Source organism: Pinus tabuliformis, chromosome 9 (genome assembly GCF_031772625.1).
Source record: "Pinus tabuliformis cultivar Carrire ecotype Pingquan chromosome 9, CPIR1, whole genome shotgun sequence".
In the NCBI taxonomy this organism is placed as follows: domain Eukaryota; kingdom Viridiplantae; phylum Streptophyta; class Pinopsida; order Pinales; family Pinaceae; genus Pinus; species Pinus tabuliformis.
Window position 1 is genome coordinate 576,764,273 of NC_142307.1, and position 15,534 is coordinate 576,779,806.

A 15,534-nucleotide genomic window follows, 5' to 3' on the forward strand; every position below is an offset into this window, starting at 1 on the left:
AACTTCCAGAAAATGAGCTCTATCATCTTCTATACTTTTGAACTTTTTTCTTTTCTTTTACTTTTTATTATAATTATATATTTAGTCTTAATTCTATTTTCACTCATTATCCTTATAATCTTTAGTTTTACATACACTATTATTTATATGGTTATATAAATATTTATTTAGTATAATTATTTATTTATTCATAATAAAATATTATTATATTAATATATAATTATTTCTTTTTTATTAAATTTATTATTTTCTTAATAGTTATATTTTTTGAATTTTATTAAATTGATTGTTTTTTCTAGCGGTAATATTTTTTACTTAAATTCTTTTTTTAAACCCAGTTGGATTAAATTCTTTTCTTCTAATCTAATCGTCTTCATGATGAATCGTATTAGATCATTCAAAACACGTTGAAAATCAACTCATTTATGTTTTGGATCTAGGAGACAATTGCGTATGACATTTTTTTTCTTATTTTAATGTTATTTTTTTTGGTTCTATTTTGTTTTTTTCATTTTTATTTATTAATTTTTATTTTTTACTTTTTTTTTGCTGCAAGGGTTGCGTGGATGCTCAACTAACAACCCAAACCTACTATGTGTCAATTTGATAGTTGATTATTAAGTTTTCATTACAATGGATCAAGTCTACCACTATGTGTCATTTTGATGCTAGTTTTAAATTTTTCGTTGCAATGGACCGTGTCTGCTCCCAATGCGTATCAATTTGATGATTTCTTTTTAACTTTCTGTTGCAATATTTCAAGTTGTCTTAAGTTAAAATCTTAAAAAATTTATACTTTTACCATTAAAAAAAAATACACTTGGTATATATTGACACTTTTTGTTAGGAATGTATTTTTAATAGTCATGATATTTGGCCTTGAAACATGTTGAAAATTTAAAGTTTTTTAATTCATGATATTTAGTTTTAATTCCATGGTTAAAAAATGCTTAAATTTTTAAGGTTTTTCATAGTTATGATATTTTATCTTTAACATCATGGTTGAAAAATGTCAAAATTTTAAGATTTTTTGGAGTCATGCTATTTCCCCTAATGTTATGCTTGAAAATTGTTGGAAATTTTAGGTTTTTTAGAGTCATGATATTTATCTTTAATGCTTTCATAAAAAATATTGGAACTTTAAGGTTTTCTAGAGTCATCATATTTTATTTTTAGTGTCTTTGTTAAAAATTGTTAGATTTTTAATTAAAAAATAAAATTGATGCAACATCTAACACTTTCCAATTTTGAGGTGATTTTTCATGTTTATTGCACAAAAAATTTGGTTTTTAATGCCGTTATTACAAAAACAATGCAATTTTAACCCTAAAGAAAAAAGGATAGTTAATGAAACAACAACAATTTTCATTTTTTGGGTGTTTTTTCATGTTTATTGCACAAACAAATTGGATTTTAATGTCGTTCCTAAACAAAAATGGAATTTGTCCAAGCGGTCTTAGATAGACAATGATTGTGTGATCTTTTAAGACACTCCTTAATGTGAAGTCAATGGTTCAATTCCTCACTCCGATCGGGGTCATATATTGGACATGATGAAGATGTAGTGCTACCAAACTTAGAAAAAATAGAATTTTAACAAAAAAAGAAGAATAACAATTCAATGTTTATGCAACATCAATACTTTTGATTTTTTGGGTGTTCTTTCATGTATTTTTGCACAAAAATAGAGGTTTTTATAGGATATAATTTTTGTTTTGAAATTACCATTCTCATTAAGTTGATAACTTTGTTTTTGAAAAGGTCAATAAGAATCCATAAAAATTTAAAAATTTAATGAACATTATAGAAAACTAAATTATTGTTATTAATGACACAATAATTTTAATAAGTTCCACATGTACCTCGTATGCCATCTTAACAACCACAAGCATGTTAATCAACTATTCCTCAGTATTTCTTATATTTAAGAAGTTAACACAAAAACTAATGGACTTTTTTGCACACAAAGCATTAGAAACGAAGGATAATCCATGTGCCTTACAAATTTACCAAATCATAGGATGATTCAACTATGTGAAGTGCGATACGGTCATATGATGATTAAAAAATGTGTAATGTAGGTTATGACTACAAAAATGATGTATCCAAGCGAAATTACTCGAATTGCATAGGTGAGAATAATAATTCTTATAGCTGGGAATGAGATTATACAAATTACATAGGGCACCACCATCGAAAAATTCTTCTAATATTTCCATAAATAATTATCCTAAAGTTAGATCCAAAAGTTGAATTACTTTTTGTTCGTGTTTCTAAAACCACCTTTATTGTTGTTTCAAGTTCAGAAAGGAAGCATTATAAAATTCCGAATTAATCCCTCGTAGGTAAGGTAAGGATTAATATCATCAAATATATTAATACTTCACAATTTACATAGGAATTGAACACATGTAGATCATCCTCCATTCGTTTTATCTTATTAATTGGAAAAATTTGTGATTGGTTAAACAATCATAGTTAGATTTGTGAGCAATCCAACGTAGCTCTTCCAATCAAAACCCAAGAATTCGTGGGGTAATATTTTCACATTTAATCTTGAAAAGGGAAAAAACTCTTACTACTCATATACTATAATTACTAAATTTAATCATATCTCCTTCTATGATTTTTTATTTTTCATATTTAGTCAATCAACTACATTGAGAGATGATTCCAACAGTTATTAAAGAATGCCCTTCAAACTAGTTATATCTCGATCATTTCCTAAAATCTACAAGAATGTATTTATCAATATTTAGCTAATTACACTATAAGGCTCAAGCATATACTTGGTGAGTTCACTATGAATATCACTCTTTGCACTTATTTAGATCTAACATCTTGCACACAAAACAAGTTCCTGCTTCACACACAATTCCTTTCTACTAAACCAAATCAAATGTTTACAGGTGCCACCCTATTGATAGGCCCTTGATCCAAGGGTCCCACATCCACTCATATCATGGCCTCACCTCAAGTAATGATATTTTTTCCTATATATTCTCAACATAAAAAATTTCCACTAAGGATCTAGAACTATGAATTGGCGATGTTCACATTGCACTACCTCCTATTTCATACCTCCCACTTCTCAATCATCTCTCAATAATCCTAAGTTATGTTTGACCTTTTGATAGTATTTGGAGTAATGAAATGTATATGGATAATTATGTGTGTTGTGCCGCACTTCATTATAGTTTTAACACCATGCCAATGGATGATTCACATTAGTTTCTAGTGCTTGATAACTTTTCTCTAATTCTACACACTATTTCTATCCTTAACTAACTCCACCATGAACAATTTCTTCTCAAGCCTCTTTCCAAGTAAAAGATATGCATAAAAATCCTATAAACAGTGAATATTTACCCAAGAGAAGTGAAAATGTACCACTATTGTAATAATTATATATTCTAACGGTAGAAATTAATGATGGGGATGATGACCTCATATTTGGCATACCTCATAAATACCTCCATCTACCTTGCTAAAATATCGGTTCATGACTGTAGTTTTATATCTCTAAACATGGGGAAATAATTCCATAGATGACTTTGTATTTCATATAGTGCACCCCATGTTTCTTGTTGTGCAATATTTTTTCCCTTAACTAATTCCCAAATCTTTTCATTCTAGGTGGTGCACTAGTGGTAGAACTATGCTAACCTTGGAACAAAATCCTTATGTAATTGATTGATACATTTCAAATGCATTTGTAATTCTAAATATTCTCACCATTTCAATAACCATTGTTGTAGAAATGATGTCTACAAGTTTGGTAACAACACACATATAGCATAGAAATAAATCATTCCTTATGCTACACCTCTTTAATGGTGTAATTCAATTGAATTGTCATGTATTTAAACCATTTTTCATGCACCTAGATGATTTCTCCCACTTTTCTCTTTGTCTTTTTAACTCTTTAATTCTCTATTATTTCAAATTCAACTTTGAAACTCCATCATGAAGTGTACTCTCAAATAAAGCAGAGTCATACAATTTATTGGAGAAGCACTCTCCTCACTCTTTATATACCATTGTAGCACTCTCCCTTACAACATAATTTTGAATACTATTAAGGAATCACATTCATGGTTATTTACACATTCCATATGATATCAAAAAAGAATCAATGTTGCAATATGTCTTCATCAACTCTATTGTGAAATAGACATAGCCATAGAGATGAGTCGTTTTATGGTTCTTCCATAATTCTTTAGTGACTCTAACATCACAATAATCCATAGTCCCCTTTATATTCCATAAGCAATTCTTCTCTAACAATAACACTTACGGAACAATAAAATATTGAAGACAAATTATAATTCCCCTTTTTAGTCATAGTTACAGTCTAAAATAACCATATCAAGAGTGTTCAAATTGCTAATAAAAACAAACCTCTTCTCTATATAGCAATGGTCATGAGATCATGATAAAAATAATAAAGTGTGACAGATAAGATCTATAGAGGACTAGGTTAACTACCATTTCAATCTATTTCCCTAATAACATGGTTTTCTAGAAGGTTTGAATACTATAATGGTGAAAAATAAAAATAATATTTAGATGTATCATCTTCTTCATTATGCTCTTCCATAACTTCTACAAGTATGTAGAAGTTAGCAAGCTTAGTTAGCATCTCTATGCCCATATCGTAAGTATCTACATTCTCTACATCATCATGTGTCTACCATACTAGTTCCTCAAAAGTTCATTCCACCCTTGTGAACCCCTGACTTCTCCAAATTCCCACACTTTCTTGACCATCTCTTTTAGGTTTGATCAAATCTCCTTCTTGCACTTCTCTCTTCTTGTACATCGTTGGGTCACCCTTTGGATGCTTCTCAAGACCATATATTTCAATCAACAAATCCTATTTGTCATGGATCTTTTATATTTCTTCTAGACATCGATTCTCTACTATCTCTACACACTTTTTTGTCGCTTATATTACTAGCTTTTAGAGCACAATTCCTTTACCATCACTGAGCCTTCAAATATTTTATGACATTGATTGTACCATTAGTTTCTCTTAAAAATTTCACTTGTCCAAAGCAAGGTTTACCCTTCCATCTTAGTGGGGATTAGAAACATACCCCATTACACCATTAATATTTTTTGTCCATGCTAGTATTTTTTTAATCACTCTTCTACACATCTCGTTCTTCAAATATTCTAGGGACTTATCCAATGACTGGTGATATTCTATCATAAACTTGAAAGCATATCTTTCAATAGAACATTCTTTTAAATAATCAATCACTCAAGTCAACTTATGGTCATACTTTTGGATCTTTAACAAGTTCTAAATGGTCTACTCAACTGTTGACCATGGAATTCAACTTCAATGCTTCTCTAAGAGTCTTTATGGTCATTCAAGCAAGTTTAGTATAAATTGTTTCTAGAAAATTTCATGAAAGCACTCAAACAAACATTTATCAATATGTCTTGCAACACCTTCTCATCGATATGAACTTTCTTGATAAGTGAACTCATGAATTCCTTCTTCTAACCAACCTTGAATTTTGGTCTTTCTCAACTTCCATTGCATCTTTGTTACTCTACATTGTTTGAGGTCCCTATGTTGGAACCATGTTGTTGGATCTGTGACAAACATGAGGTCTATAAAAAGTGGCCAACAAAATCCTATAGTAATTTATTATGACAACACTTTCAACCTTCCAAAGGAAGAAAGTCTCACCTAAAACATGCATAATAATTTTGAATTAATTGATATAAAGAAAACTAAAGATTTAATAAAGTTTTTTTGGGTAGTAATTTGTTATGACAACACTTTCAACCTTCCAAAAGAAATAAGTCTCACCTCACACATGCATGATAAGTTTGAATTAATTGATATAGTAAAAACTAAAGATTTAATGAAGTTTTTTTTAGTCCATTAGTTATCTTGTAATCACAAACCTTCCCAATAAGAAAAGCTTTATATGTATAATAAATAAGACAACATGACTTATAAAAAAATAATATATACATAAGTAAAACATTCTTCTATTTTATTTATGGAATAACCATTAGATTATAAGTCATGCTGGAAATTTAGTTAGAGGATCCATCCAAACATCTATTTATTTCCAAGCAACTACTCACATAAACTAACTCAATTTCATCACAATCTTAATATATATAAGAAACTAGAGTGGTTATAGTGGAAAGAACATGTTAGTTATAATCCATTCATACAAAAGGATCCACACCTTTAAAGACATGCGTAGAGGGTTGGAGAAACTAGGCACATACTATTTTAAGATGATTCCTGGGAATTTTGTAGTTTTGCATAATTAAGATTCAACGGCTTCTGGTCTTTTTAGATTCACCTTTTGTTGAACCTATCTCTCCGGTAGTACTTAGAAAACATTTGGCACAATACAAATGCTACCCAAATACATTAGAGCTCGAGGTTAAGTGTACAAGGAATTCAAACGACCTTTGGATGAAGAGCTTTAGAGTCCACTTACTACATAAATTATTTGTCTTTCATGAGAATGAAATAAAGCATTGTTATCCCCCAAACCATCTTAAATAAAATTTGTTTAGTCATTAAATTTACTTTTATTATTATTATTAATATATTATTATTAATAAGAGTGGAATATGAGAATGAAATAAAGCATTGTTATCCCCCAGACCATCTTAAATCAAATTTGTTTAGTCATTAAATTTACTTTTATTATTATTATTAATATATTATTATTATTATTATTAATAATATATTATTATTATTATTAAGAGTGGAACACTGGATTGTTTTGTACTTATTTGATAGAGGTGAATTTCAATGGTTATTATTGAATTTTAATAGTTATTATTATAATTTTTATAAAGTTTTTTTTAAGGAGTATAAATGAATTAGAGATTTGAACTTCAAACTTTTTCATACATAATCTTCATTTTTATGGTAATTACTAATTAAATTGTCTCATAAAAAATTAACAATAATTTTTATTATTATTACAATTTGAATTAATTACTTGTTACTAAAACTTGAAATAATTATTTATATATTTATCTACTTTACTTCAATTTTTCTATATTAATTAAAAATAATAATAATAATTCCAATAACCATTATAAACATTTGAGATAAGAAAAATTGTGTCGAAATTATTTCTTTCAAATCAGGAGAAAAGGATGAAAATCTACGTACGAGATTATATACAAGTGATAAGGTTTGCATTAATGGAGTAATTAAATCAAGGTAATTACCAAGGTATTTCGGAACATGTTGATAGAGTAACCGAATTTCTAGTTTCTTATGAACTCGTTGATTGTGTACAGTTTGGTTATGAGACTCGTCAAGTCGACCATATACATATATATATATATTCTAAAGTTTTAGTTTAATATTTTTAATTTTTATTTTAACAAATAAAAAGTGAATTTTGAATTTTATAGTTATAAAATAAAAAGTGAATTTTGAATTTTATAGTTAGATTTTTTATTTAAATTATTGTTGGAATATTGTTATGTTAGTATAATATGTCTGATATATAGGTAGTATAACGGTAATTTTTAAGGTGTTTGTTCATTTTAAAAAAGAATTAAAATTAATATTTGTATCATATGTTGCAAAAGAAACGCCTTAAGGCAATGACATAAGAAATAATAGCATATAAGAAAGAAGTCAAAATTTTAAGCAATTTTGTTTCTTTATAAGAGATTCCAACTAGGATATGTTCAAAGTGAAAGTAATATTCAAAGTGACTGATTTATGAAAATGCTCTTCATTAATATTATGGAACCTTTATAAGTAAATGATTTAAATAAAACATTTCATAACAAAGTAATCTCATATCACCTTAATTCACAATGTAATGGATAATGCAAGAATGAATTAAGAAAATGAAAAGATAATTATCTTAAATTTTAAGTGTAGAAAAAGTCTGTCAATTCAATGTTCAAATGAGTGGATACTTTATTTAAATATAGGTAGATGATTTCCTATATGTTGCTATAATAATATGCTATAGCAATGAATTTAACTCCGGATTAGATATTCTAGTTCACGCTTAGTAAATAAACTAATAGAACAATATTGAAGCGCATTGTAATAACTTAGACTTCCAAGAAAACTTTGAAAAATCAAAGTTATTTTCTTTAGAATAGTTGTGTTGTATTACATAAGCCCTATCCTCCACCCGTAGCCACACAATTTCTAACTATAAACACTCAAATATAATGAAGTATTGTATTACTTTAAATGGTTGAGGTAAAGGGATCTAAATAATGGACAAAACTCATTACAACTACTTTCATACATACATTGTTTATTTGTTGATAAAAAGGAAGCTTACATAAAAGAAAAGTGATTTAGAACCCACTTGGTTCTACTCCACTTTAGTACCAAGAAACTTCAATTACATGTTGTTTCTATACATTTCTTCCCCACATTATCACCAAACTAAAATTACATGTTGTTTCTAAACATCTCTTCCCCACATTAACACCAAACTTCATTTCTATGTTGTTTCTAAACATTAATTCCCCACATTGCTATACATGCATTACATTCACTTGGCTTCAAAACATATATTACCCCCAAGACAACAAATATATTTAAATATATGGAGGAGAGAAATGCTTTATCAAAGAAAACACAATCTTTTCCAACACGTCTACAAGAAAATAAACATAATTTTTTAACTAGTTATTTCAGATCATAGCATGCCACCAACTTACATTCAAATAAAAACAAAACTGCTCACTGAGTGTACATTGGTTGGAAAACTCCACTAATAACATATATGATAACAAATTTCTTTTTCCTCCAATATAACTTTAAAAAATTGAGCTCAAACAATGTGTAACTTCACATTCATCAAAAGTTGCAACAACCGAGTGGACATTTAAAATAGTGAGTAAACTGCTATCAAGTGGACTCGAGTAGTATTTCTTCACAGCCCAGTTAAATTGTTAATGCGTGTAGAATTCCAAAATAACTACCATTCATTTGATGAACATATTTCTCAATAAAAAAATTGGTTGATTAAAAGCCAGTTCCTGTCAAACCATAGTATGGGTAGCCTAGACTAGGACCTGCTCCACCACTTGTTGTGTGCAATCCTGATGGAACTAGTCATGGATCTTGGAGGGATGTTGCATATTTTTTATATTGGTTTGAGTTGTATCATATTGTGGAGCTTAGAACACCATATTTAGAAGTAGATGAAATTCCTCCATATGTAGGTTGTGTTTCATATGGAGGGTGAGATGCATCAGCTGAAAGGCCTGATGGACATGCTGAGAAACCAATTGGTGGTGGTGTAGAGGTTGGTATCTGTGGACTTGGCATATGATATGAGTTCCGTCTTGGATAGTATATTCAATAAGTTATCTGCATTTGTGGGGATATTGTAAGTTGTGATGATAACTTCTCGTTGTGACCATCAGCTGCAAGTTTCATAGTAATAGTCATTCCCTGCATGCCAAGCACAAAACATAGGTGTCAAGATCAACAACTGCCCTTCAACTAATATGACCAACATTATCAAGTACTAGCTATTACTTACATCAATGGTTTTGTTTGGTTCCTTAAGAGCCTGCTTTGTAGCCTCCACAGTCTTAAAAGTCACAAATGCAAATCCCCTGTTGGTGACAAATACATAGCATTAACCAAGACAAATACAGGCAAACGAGCTAGGCCTTGGAAAAACATGCATAAATCTCTAACAACAGAAGCATGTTAAACTGCCCATCATAAAGAAAACCAATGTATATTAGATTTGTAACCTGGATTTGTTGGTATTCTTATCATATGCAACTGAACCTTCTTCTATCTCTCCATATTTGGAAAAAACTTCTAGAAGCTTATCATTGGCCGTGTCATATGAAAGACCACCAATGTAAAGTTTTCTTTGAGCCTGATCTGCACTTTGACCAGGACCTATGCTTGCCACTGCCAAATTGGTTACAATAATTCTCCCATGTACAATAAACAACAATGGATATAAAAATTACCAAAAATAGGTGTTAAATAATGAATAAGAGTTGTTTGATGATTTATTTCCATGCTATGTAACAATCGAGTACAATATAATTTGAGAAGTCTCAAGACTCAAACAAAGCTACAATATATAAATTGAATACCAATTTTACCAACAATAGTTGGATTGCTTTCATTTTTCTTCAAAAAAGTTTGGGGTTTTGTGGTAAGTTAGTTTTGATGTCTCTCCCAACATTAGTTAAATAATTTTCAAAATAACAATTATATTACCTAATACATATTCAATTAAAACTATAAAGATATTATTAGTAGCACAATGAATACAATTTATAATTGTAAGGAGGTATCAATGTCCCAGTGGATGATGCCTGGAAATGAAACAATGACTGCTCTATTTGAAATAAATCATAAACATCATAATGTACTAGAGGGCGACATTGATATTTAAATGCATGCATGTCTATAATATTGGTGACAACAACAGTCAAGGTGCTTGGAAAGACTTCATGGAATATAATATTGATAAAGCAGAAGATAAACATGTTGAATCCTTTGATGACAATATCCTTAAAAATTCAATAAGATGTCAGTGGACATATACAAAACATAAAAAAATTACAAGACTGAAAAAGGAAATGCATACATCAATAATATTGCTAGGCTCCTTCAATTCCCTTTGGGTAGAATCCATATGCTTAAATGTGAAAAAGCGAAATCCTTGTGAATTTCCTGATGTGTTATCTGTAATAAAAATGCATTCTTAAATCTCGCATATTGTTCAAATGCATGAGAGGAAATACACATGCATTACATTCACTTGCCTTCGAAACATGTAATACCCCCAAGACAACAAATATATTTAAATATATGGAGGAGAGCAATGCTTTATCAAAGAAAATAGCAAGTCTTCTAGAATCAATGCAGTCAGGCTCCTGGCTAATGCTCTACGGGTCCGGGCGTAGCAGGACACTCATGACTTTAAAGAAAGTGAGAGAGCAGCTATCAAGGGAGGTTTTTGTTTGGGCGAGAGAGGAGTATGGATGGGTTCGGCTTGGGCCTCGCCATTGATAGTATCTTGTAGACCCTTTTTTAGTTACTGGTTCTGTAAAAAAGAAGATCTAGCTCTTATGATTTAAGAGCAAGAAACAGGGTAAGACCCTGGAGACAGAGTAAGACCCTAGAGACAGAGTAAGACCCTAGAAACAAGCTGTAAAGCTGTATTAAGCAACCTAGAAACATATGTGTGGTATATGTGAACTAAGCTAGATACAGAGTTGATTACTGTCTTCTTGCAGGGGAAAAAATATATTACAACTTTATAATTGTCTTCTTGCAAGGGATAATATATCTACAACTAGAAACAGATTTTAGACAGTCTTCTTGCAGGGGAAAAAATCTCTAATACAGTTGTTTGGTATATGTGTATTAAACAACCTAGACACAAAGTAAGACCCTAGAAACCGTAGTTTGGTATATGTGTATTAAGCCTTGAAACATATTCTTTAAGAGCTAGAAACAACATAAAGTGCTATAGGTGGACTAGCCTAAAAATATGAAAAGCAAGAAATAGTGGCTTGGGGCATCTGGCTGGCTAGGAATGCAGATCTCTTCGAGGAGAGATATATCCCCCACTTTTCAATGTGCATCTCAAGTAAGAACAGTCTTTGGAAGCAGCCATTCCAAAGATGCAGATTCAGAGACAGCTAATTCATGAATCAATTGACAAATCAGGAGCATGGGGGTACTTTGACGGTGCCAGTCAAGGCACTCCAACTATGTGTGGGGCAGGAGGCATCATCTTCCTTAGCGAAGTACACCTAATAAAATTAAAGGCTGGGTTGAGAGGAGGCTCACACAATTATGCAAAACTATTGGCATTGAAGTTACTAATGAAATTAGCTGCAAAGAAAGGTGTGACAAGGTCCCACGTGTTTGGAGACTCCTTGGTAGTTCTTAATTGGATGAATGGGAAATTCAAGATGGGCAATCTGGTGTTGAGCCCTATCTTTGAACAAATGAAAATAATAAGGCAGTGTTTAATACCATTTCCTTCCTCCATGTCTACAGGGAGCTTAACACAGAGGCAAACACACTTTCCAAAGAAGGCATTTAGTTAGTTGTTAACAATTGGGTGATTTCAGAAGGTAAGGATGGATCAGTATTTAATGAAAGCACACTGGTTGTGCATGAATCCTGAGTCTGGCTTCTCAGCAGTTTAGTTTCACTTTGACACGCTGATAGGAGTTCTAATTGAGCTTCTATTCGCATAGCCTCTCTCTGATCTGATCGCTTGCACTCGTGCACTAGTCAAATCATCTAGCTATTGGGTGAGATAGCATCAAGCCCTGTACTTCTGGCCTAGCTTGGCCCATTTCCTTAAAGAGCTTAGAGCTGCTACGCGACCTTGTGCGTGAGTGTGATTAACTGGGGACTAGGCTCTGGGCGGTAGGTGGCCCTCTGCAGTGAGTCTCTCAAAAGGATAGGATGCTACAATACTACATTTTAGGACACGACCCCACCGGTGATGTAGGTGAAAGCTTAATTGGGGAGTAATAGTTACGAATGAAACCTTACCATTACGACTTGAACCATGGGTGGATTTTGGGCTGGGAGACTAAGCCGCATCTTGAGCGTGATTAAATGAGTGGACAGGCTTATGAGGGTCAGGGTGGAACATTCCCTGAGGACGAATTGACTAAGTCCGAATAGCTAAGACAGGCAACCTCACACCGAACACCATTGAGAAACACTCCGATGCAAGGCGAGGAACTGTGCATTCCTGCGGCATAGTCGGAGTGGAACCGGGAGTGACTGAATCGAGAAGCTCAAATTATCAAACAAAATTGGAGGATTTATCTAGTTATTCAATCACGGTAGCATGACATTTTCTCTCAATGCTCTATACTGATCGATGAATCAAATTCTCAGTGATCTAGCTATCTTCAGCAATCAATTCACTAGTAGAATCCCATCAAATTCATACACTCTCACCAAATGCAAAGGGAGCATCGTATATAGAGAGATCTGTACATTTAGTCTCAGATCCCGAGCAAGGTGGAAGAAACAAAGACAAGGACAGAGACTACAGGCAAGGATAGGCTAGGAAAACCACAGAGCAATTAGGGCCAGTAGAGACAAGGAACAACAGCAGAGATAGTAGCTAGTAGGACAGGCAGAAAACATACAGAAGTGGGGGCTAAGGCATGGAATCTCTATCTTGAAAAGGTCAAGCACTTATTAAGGGATACATGATTTCTTTCATTATATATGTTATCGCATTATCTCATCGGTATAGGGAACCAGTTGTGGATACCTGTGGCCCTGGCCTATGATATGAGTTCAGGCTTGGATAGTCTTTTCCATAAACTATCTACATTTGTGGAGAGACTGCAGGTTGTGATGATAACTTCTCGTTATGACCATCAACTGCAAGTTTCACAGTAACAGTCCTTCCCTGCATGCCAAGCATAAGACATAGGTGTCAAGATCAACAACTTCCCTTCAACTAATGTGACGAACATTATCCAGTACTAGCTATTACTTACATCAATGGTTTTGTTTGGTTCCTTAAGGGCCCTCTTTGTAGCCTTCACAGTCTTGAAAGTCACAAATGAAAATCCCCTATTGGTGACAAATACATACAACATTAACCAAGACAAATATAACTAAATCAGCTAGTCCTTGGAAAAACATGCATAAATCTATAACAACAGAAGCGTCTTAAACTGCCCATCATAAAGAAAATCATAATCATCACAAGGTATTGGAGGGCGTAATTCAAATTTAAATGCATGCATGACTATAATGTTGGTGAAAACAATGGTTCAGATGCTTGACAAGTGTTCATGACATATAATAATGATAAAGCAAAAAAAACTGGGAAAATAAACCTACTTAATCCTTTCATGACAATATCCTTCAAATTCAATAAGATATCAGTGGACAAATACAAAGCATAAATTTTTTTTTTTTTACAAGAATGACAAAGAAAATACATACATCAATAGTCTTCCTAGGCTCCTTCAATGCCCTTTGGGCAGAATCCATATGCTTAAATGTAACAAAGCCAAATCCTTGTGACTCTCCTAATGTCTTATCCATAATAACAGAGCCTTCTTCAATATCCCCGTGCTGTTCAAATGCCTGAGAGTAAATATACATGCATTATATTCACTTGGCTTCAAAGCATATATCACCCCCAAGACAACAAATATATTTAAATATATGAAGGAGAGCAATGCTTTATAAAAGCAAGCACAATCTTTTCCAACACGTCTACAAGAAAATAAACATAATTTTTTAACTAGCTGTTTTAGATCATAGCATGCCACCAACTTACATTCAAATAAAAACAAAATTGCTCAGTGAGCATGCATTGGATGGAAAACTCCACTAATGAAATTTATGATAACACATTTCTTCTTCTTGCAACATACTTTTAGAAAATTGAGCTCAAACAATGTGTAACTTCACATTCATAAAAAGTCGCAATAACCTAGTGGACATTTAAAATACCAAGTAGACTACTATCAAGTGGACTCCAATAATATTACATCACAATCTAGTTAAATTGTTAATGCATGGAGAATCCCAAACTAACTTCCATTGATTTGATGAACATATTTCTCAATAAAAAAATTGGTTGATTAAAAGCGAGTTCTAATTGAACCATAGTATGGGTAGCCTAGACCAAGACCTGCTCCACCACTTGTTGTGTGCAATCTTGATGGAACCAGTCGTGGATACCTGTGGCCCTGGCCTATGATATGAGTTCAGGTTTGGATAGTCTTTTCCATAAGTTGTTTTCATTTGTAGAGATAATGCAAGTTGTGATGATAACTTCTCCTTCTGACCATTAACTACAAGTTTCATTGTAACAGTCCCTCCCTACATGCCAAGTAGATAACATAAGTGTCAAGATCAACAACTGTCTTCAACTAGTATGACCAACATTATCTTATACTAGCTATTACTTACATCAATGGTTTTGTTTGGTTCCTTAAGAGCCCACTTTGCTCCTCTAAGGTGTTTGTTAGTTTTAAAAATGAATTAAAAAATAAATAATTATAAAATTTATGTGAGTAATATGTAATATTATATTTAGTATTATTTACTTTAAGTATGATTATTATAGTTGAGGGTTATAGATAAGGGTGATCATTAAAATTTATAGTCTTGTATAATAATGAAGGATAGTGGTTGCAATTGATGGTCTTATGCACTATTTTGTGTGTGTTTTCAACAATTCTATACAATATCATGGATGCACCTTCCACTCTAATTGCATCTACAATTATTGCTCTCATGTGATTTAGTTCCAACTACTAAAGTATAGCTTGCATTTCTGGCAATCGTGTTGTGGAATGAGCTATTTTGAGTTAATTAACTTTTCATGAAATATCTTTGAAAGTATCTATGTTGGAAGAAATATTTTAATGACTGGTTGCTGAATTTGTAATATTAGGATTCAACCACTAAATATCTCTTTCTTTCCGAGAAGTGTAAGTGTTGTTGAACTCCTTTGCGTACAAGGGATGAAGTTGATACCACATTGGTTCCTCCTTTTGGTT

The 15,534-nt window shown here is 31.9% G+C and overlaps 1 pseudogene; it reads right to left on the reverse strand.

Moving 5' to 3' along the window:
* Positions 1 to 9,007: 9,007 nt before the first annotated feature.
* Positions 9,008 to 14,125, reverse strand: LOC149149867 (UBP1-associated protein 2C-like; annotated as a pseudogene).
* Positions 14,126 to 15,534: the final 1,409 nt, after the last annotated feature.